This window comes from Limulus polyphemus, unplaced genomic scaffold, assembly GCF_000517525.1.
Source record: "Limulus polyphemus unplaced genomic scaffold, Limulus_polyphemus-2.1.2 Scaffold2026, whole genome shotgun sequence".
Taxonomy (NCBI): domain Eukaryota; kingdom Metazoa; phylum Arthropoda; class Merostomata; order Xiphosura; family Limulidae; genus Limulus; species Limulus polyphemus.
The window spans coordinates 125,391-132,248 of NW_013667636.1; the positions used below are offsets into that span (position 1 = coordinate 125,391).

Sequence of the window (6,858 nt, forward strand, 5' to 3'; positions counted from 1 at the left end):
CGTTCGTTTTGTTACTACGTAAGTAGTTTCTTACTACTTAACCTAAACCTAAAACGTAAACAAAATAAAGTAACGTAGTAACTAACTACTACACATAGTATATATATATATATATATATATATATATATACACACAGTCTCAGTCCCTAAAACTCACGAGTATTGATTTCCATATATGATACACATTATTTTGGTGATCAAGCAACTTCTAGAACACAGAATATACACTTACATGTCCAAACAAATGCTGATCAAAGTCTTTACATATCAAACAAATGCTGATCAAAGTCTAAAAAGTATGAATGAGAAACTTATCGTCATCTCACAAGATCGATTGTTCAATAATCACAAGACAAACTAGGCCACAGAATTAGATATTTAAATAATGGTGCTGTCCTCACTTACACTTCAAAGATAAGTATACATAACAAACCTAAGTATCAATTCTTGGATCTCCTTGACACGTACACATTAAATGTTATCTTAGTTATAGTATGGGTGCACTCGTTACATAACATAAAATACGAGGGATAACATGGAGCCCCTTGAGGCTGTCATATTCATTTCATCAAACACCCATTTGTCAGTATTAAGTCCTCTCTTCAACACTTCCAATCCTGTTACAGCTACCATGTCTAATCCATAGACTGATTTGAAAATAAAATTGCCAAGTTTATAGATAACTTCTATCCTGCCAAACCGTAAATCTATGTCTGCTAATCCTACCACCGTTACCATTAAACAATAGCAAATGGATCTAAATCTACATTATAAAATATTCTATGATCTGAAACCCACTCGATAAAAAAAAGAAAAATCTATTAACATTAACATTCTCCAACTGAATCAAATAACACTAAAACCACCTTAACCAAACATGCTGACAACAAAACTCAAAAACGGTGGACATTTTTCATCTCAGAAATATGCATTTCGGCTGTATGAACTATGATATTCATGAATGCACATATGCAGAGGGTCAAGTACATTATATTTAAATGTTTTTGAAGACTCACTACTTCATTACAAGTGATGTCACCATGTCCAGTCATGCTCTACCTGAATACTGTGTATCTTGACAATAGAACTGCAATGTGGATTCCATTATAAAAGGCTATATTGTAAGTCTTTCATGTCCAAAGCACACCACTCCACTGTGAATTCTTTCCATAACACATCTAGTACATGAGGATAACAGTTTCTCATCACCCATTTCAACAGTTTAATTGTACAGAAGTCCATAAGTAACTTAAACAGTATGTTTTTGTATTGAATAATTTTAATATCTGTTCTTTTTCTCTTCAGCTGCTTGAGGTAATGCATCTTGAAAGCAACTTATGTACACATAATTTACGTCACTTTTCCAAACAGAGATTCTTGATTATGTTTTATACTGTTGTCTGAAGCATGTGGATGGCTTTTGTTATTGACTTTTGTGTTTTTAATACTTAACTGTTACCGTGGCCAGGGTGCATTTTCCTGCAGGTAATTTTTAGGATGATCCTGGTACCTATGTTGACTCATGTTTCATTGTTTTCCATTGTTACTAAGTACAAGGGATATCACATCTTGGAAATTATAAATCCCCAATCAGAGCACATCTGTATGATCTGCATGAATATTTATTGTTCAAAAGAGCTGTTACATACCTTTCTCAAAAGAGATGATTTTTTGATGACATTACCTACGAAACAACATCAAAGTACATGCCACTCACCACGACATTATATCAACTGTAATTGTCATGTAACTTGTTGATTTGCATATTCAAATTCATGTTAACATAATGTGCTCAATCCTCTATACCTGCATACAGATTTTGAAAAAATCATACAGCTAAAATCACAAATAAAAACTGAACAGTAAAGTAGCTAGTTTGTGATAAAAAAAACATCTATGATGTGCTTTAAATTTAAGCATTCCCTATACACTGCATTAACAATTATTTACATTGTTAAGAAATTTAACGGTATTCTATATGTTTTTTTTAATATACATATTTTACACATCAACAGATTGAAAATTAGTACTTGCTAGAACACTTCAGTCATATTATATATTCCATAATTATACAACATCTTATTTTTCTTTAACATAATAGATGGATAATAAGAGGCCATTTAATCATACCCATACTCAAAATCTATTTTGGAAAATATTTATTCATCTCTTAAAAGCTCTTTGTAAAGTACTGGCTTCTACTACTGCCAACAGCAACTCATTCCACAAGTTATTCATACTGTTATAAATAACAAAACCTTGAGAGACCTAAACTTATTCATATAAGATAGCCTTTCCATTCCAGGAATAATCCTAGTATCTCTCCTCTGAACCCTTTTCAATAATTCAATATCCTTTCTTAGGTAATGGTATCAAAATGTTTTAGTAGAATAAACTGTATGATTATACTGAATGTTAAATAAATTATAAGCAGTAATTTACTGACATCTAGTTTTAACAACAATTGTAGTTCAATATTATATTAAAAACAAAAACAAAAAAGTATAACTAATAATTTAACACAAATCTCTTTTCATAATGAATTTACTAAAACAGTTAATGAGTATATTTGTGCAGTTTCAAAAAATTCATGAATGATTTTTGGTATGTACTAATTAACTAAAAGTGGTTTACAGTTATAGATGTGCTTGATTTATGAATAATACTTTTAACAATACATTTACATTAGCATACAGGTATTAATTTAGATCACTAGATGGCTGGTTTAAATGAAAGAGATGCTAGATATCATTTTTAAACTGGAAGACATTTATCAATATCAGATGAATATTTTATGCTTTATTTAAAGTACCAATAACAGCTTTTCTTAATTTTACTTTGAGAATAACAAGTGACTAAGAAGAGATATACAGTTTTTTGTTTCTATAAACATAGGCTAGTTAAGAGTAAGACTGCAATCATATGCAGATCTACAAGTTACAACTGAGTGAACTGTTTGATTCTCTGTCAGTTGTATATCTTAAAAGTACACTATACCACCATAAAAACTGTTAAATAATTAATACGTGCTGAGAATGGTATGATAAATTCATATACATCACTTTTGTTTTAATTTTATCTCACTCCTAAACACAAAAATTAACTCGCACTTCTTAATTAAATAAATATAGATAGATTATTATGTTCACTAACCCAAAATTCTGAGCCACAAAATTCGTCCATTACAGATAACCGAAGTAGAAACTTGGACCATCAACGGTGTTATAACTTGTATGTTGGTAAAAATTCCTCTTTCTTTTCCAAAGTTCCACTCAAGTCAATGGCAAGTACTACTAATAATATTATTAGTAATACTAATAGCAGTACTACTACTAGCAGCAGTAGTATTAGTAGGCGTGAATTTGTTATCAGAACTTGATTGAAAAGTAACTGAAAACAACATAAACAGTACAATTTAAATGTGACTACGTATTTGAACTTTGTTACTCGTTAGTTACTATACTGTATTAAGATGTCCTCTCTATAACTTGTCAACATTTTATTGTCCTTACAGCTTGATATAAATAAAACTTCCACAAACTTCCGAGACAATTCGTACTGTAATTCATACCTTTCAAACAAACTTACAAAATCACGTGCGTAGTGTTTATTGTAGCGCCATCCTTTGGAAAATCTCTCTTCACATAATTGCAGGGATGTATCCAGAATTTAATGAAAGGTTTAAAAGGGCTGTTCAGAGTTCAAACAATCTCTGAGTGCCTTTTTTTTCTCTTTTTTTTAGTAGGATAGCCTGAATGCTATATTCTCCTGAAGCTTTGTATTTTGTTGCTTTAATTGCTTTTTTAACTTCTATTTCCGTTATGGTTTTTGTCACATGATATATTGTAGGAATTTAGTTTGTATCGTCATTTGTTTATGTTAGTAATGAATTGTAGTGTGTACAGATTTATGTTTTGTATTACATACTTGTTCACCTCATTAGAAAAATGTGTATTCGTGTCTAGTTTATGGTGTGTCCGGAACGGGTGTTGTAGGTGTTCTTTAAAAGTTTCGGCCTTTTCAAAATTTGTGTGTGCCAAAGTGTTATGTGTTTCTATAGGCGGGTAATTTGGGGTTGAGTTCCCTGTATTTCTGAATCATTTTAAATGTGTCCAGAATTGTTTTGGGTCGGTTGTTTCACTGCAGATTAAGTTTCCTGCTCTTTTCTGATTCACACCATTTAACTTCGGGTTTATAGTAGGGTTAGAATAAGCGCTTAAGCCTGAATTAGAGAAGTATTTTATAATTAAAATATTTTTAAAGATATTTCTTACTTCTTGATGTAGAATAAAATTTTCTGTAGAAGCAAAATTCAAGATTACTATTAAATTTAATGCATTAAATGTACCCAATTCAGACAGTAGAAATCTTAACCACATCTCTACTGTGAAATGGGCTACTTTGAACAAGAAGTGACGTAACTGATCTGCCATTTCGAACAAGTTTCTCGACTTGAATGTTACATCTCCTCACTTCCGATCCACTTTCCCTGTCTTACAATAATTGTCTTGGCGAATGAATGCTACTGAACTTCCTCGCGGATATTTTGCTCATTTTTAGACAATTTATGAGTGCTTTTCGCATTTTCAAAAGAAAAAAAGACGGAGGGGTGCGATTTCCTTAAAATAACCAACAAAAATTATAAGATAAGACATTTAAAGTGAATTACAAGAGCTTCAACAAGAAAACCCATTATGGACTGAGGGATCATTTTTACTTGTAGACTTTTCCCCGGATCTGTCGGGCTTTCAGCAAGGGCAGAGCTGAATATGTAATTTGTCTCTCGAAAAATTAGTCAAATTGTATATCTACTTAATTTTCACCTCATAATTTAAGAGAACCTACCAACAAAATAACAACCTTACAACACTACGAATGAATCGATTGCCAGTATCCAAAACTATTCGCTATACTAAACCATTTTCACCATTAAACACTGACAACCTACAACTAAAGAGTGTCATTTAATGTTTTTTTGTTTGTTTGTTTATCATGACAGGTGTTTAGTTGTTAGAGGAAAGACATTTTCTCCAACTGGGTTGTTCAGAGATATTAATATCCCCCGTCGTCCTGCTCTTGTTGATTACGATCAGCTCGAAATAATTTTTGGTTGAACAGTTATTCTGAAAGGTGTTTCTAATGAGAGACCGTGCGCGAAACTGCTAACGCACGGTGGCGTCAGTATCGATGGGGTCCCAGCACTGGGCTAGCATGCTTCGCAATTCAGCACTTGGTTAGTCTATAACTGAATAAGTCTGAGCGATACATCAATTTCACTTGTTTTGCTGATATATATATATTACCAATTCCACTAAAATGAATGTGAAAATTGGTATCTTAGCATGATTAAGACGGGATTTAAATGTAGTGGAGCTAAATCTACTGGCAGAAAAGCCGATTTGATCGACAGGTAAACAAAATAATATAAGCAATGATACAGTATCAGACTATAGTATTGTTCTGTTACATGAAACCAAACATAGTTTCAATATATTCGTAAGAACTTTGTTCTAAATTGATGAATTAAACGATATAATTGTACCAATTGAATGAAAATAATGATTAACTTTTGTTCACATTGGAATATGTGTATTTGGCATTGTCACTGACATTTTATAGGCCTAGGATAGTTTCCTCAGGTATGTCAAACTACTGGCTGGTTAAAGCGTTTTATCCTTTTCAGTGCTCACTCAGTTCTTCTCATGGGCTGTGATGTGATTGTCTTGGACCAGCTGAACACAGCAACTGGTATTACAAGTGGTGGTTTGGAGTTATACTAGTTAGTTTAGATAACTTGGTTGGGATTTTATACTAGTATAATTTGTCCTGTGTGCTACTAGTTAGTGCTTCACTACAACAATGGGTGCTGAAATGCCAACCTCAGCAGGTAAGTTTACCTTACTTATCCCCAATGGTAGTGCTTTATTTCTTTTTTCTTTCTTTATTTTAATTTTGAGAGCAGTCACCTTCACACAACTGTCTGCAGGCAGTGAAAGGTGGTATAGATGTGGGACGTTGTGAGCTAGAGCACCCACATCTCGCTCTCCAAATTTCTACTTCTTTTGATTATTGTATTTTTTTAATTTCTTTATGTGAGACTGGCAAACGGAGATTAAGACTGATAGACGGTGTATCCTCACCGCAATGTGGGTCCTACTTCCGCAGTCACCTCCAAAACCCAGGGCACATTTTTTATCACACATTACACCCTGTACTTTAGGGATCCTATTGATTTGTTCTACGTCTTTGATTTTATTTTTTGCTTGTTTTTGTTCATTTGGATGTCATTTATCAAAGGCTTGGATCTGCTGTTTTTAATGCAGTCCTTCCTTTTGATTTTGTCTTGCTTGACTGTTTGAGTATTGATTTTCTATACATATATGTGTTACTTTTATAATATTTACTGACAATCACTTTCCAGGCTTACTATAGATTTAATCATAAGAGGTAAGTATTATTGAAATATTAGTCTCTATCAAGTATCATGCATTACATAAGCCTAGTCATAGGCAGGCCTATAAAAATAATTTTGTAGACTAAGCTTAGCTAAATGGGAGGTGGTGGGGGAGTGTATTTGAAAAATAAAATTTTAAAACATAAAAAGGTTATAAAATGGGAATAATTTTAGACAAACTTCTAAATGAAAAGTAGAATTATTGAAAACTTTATTAGACATAGGCCTGATATAGCTAGTTTCACACACATAGATGTCAAGCACGAAGTGGTCACGAAAAACAACTCCTTTCTTCAGTTTCCACTGGCTGGTCTCGTCTGAACGCATGAAGCTACTTTCTAGACAATTCCATATTTGAAGGCCGCAAATGACCTCCACTCTTAGATCATCCAAACACGAACCAA

At 32.7% G+C, this 6,858-nt stretch overlaps 1 protein-coding gene across 1 annotated transcript in view; it reads right to left on the reverse strand.

Annotated features, from left to right (window-relative positions):
• Positions 1–6,858, reverse strand: part of LOC106465711 (multidrug resistance-associated protein 1-like) — a 58,370-nt gene that overhangs the window by 50,250 nt on the left and 1,262 nt on the right. Inside the window, exon 2 of the mRNA XM_013925949.2 lies at positions 4,441–4,446. The gene's annotated coding sequence lies outside the window, so the exon portion shown is untranslated. The remainder of the gene's footprint in view (positions 1–4,440; positions 4,447–6,858) is intronic.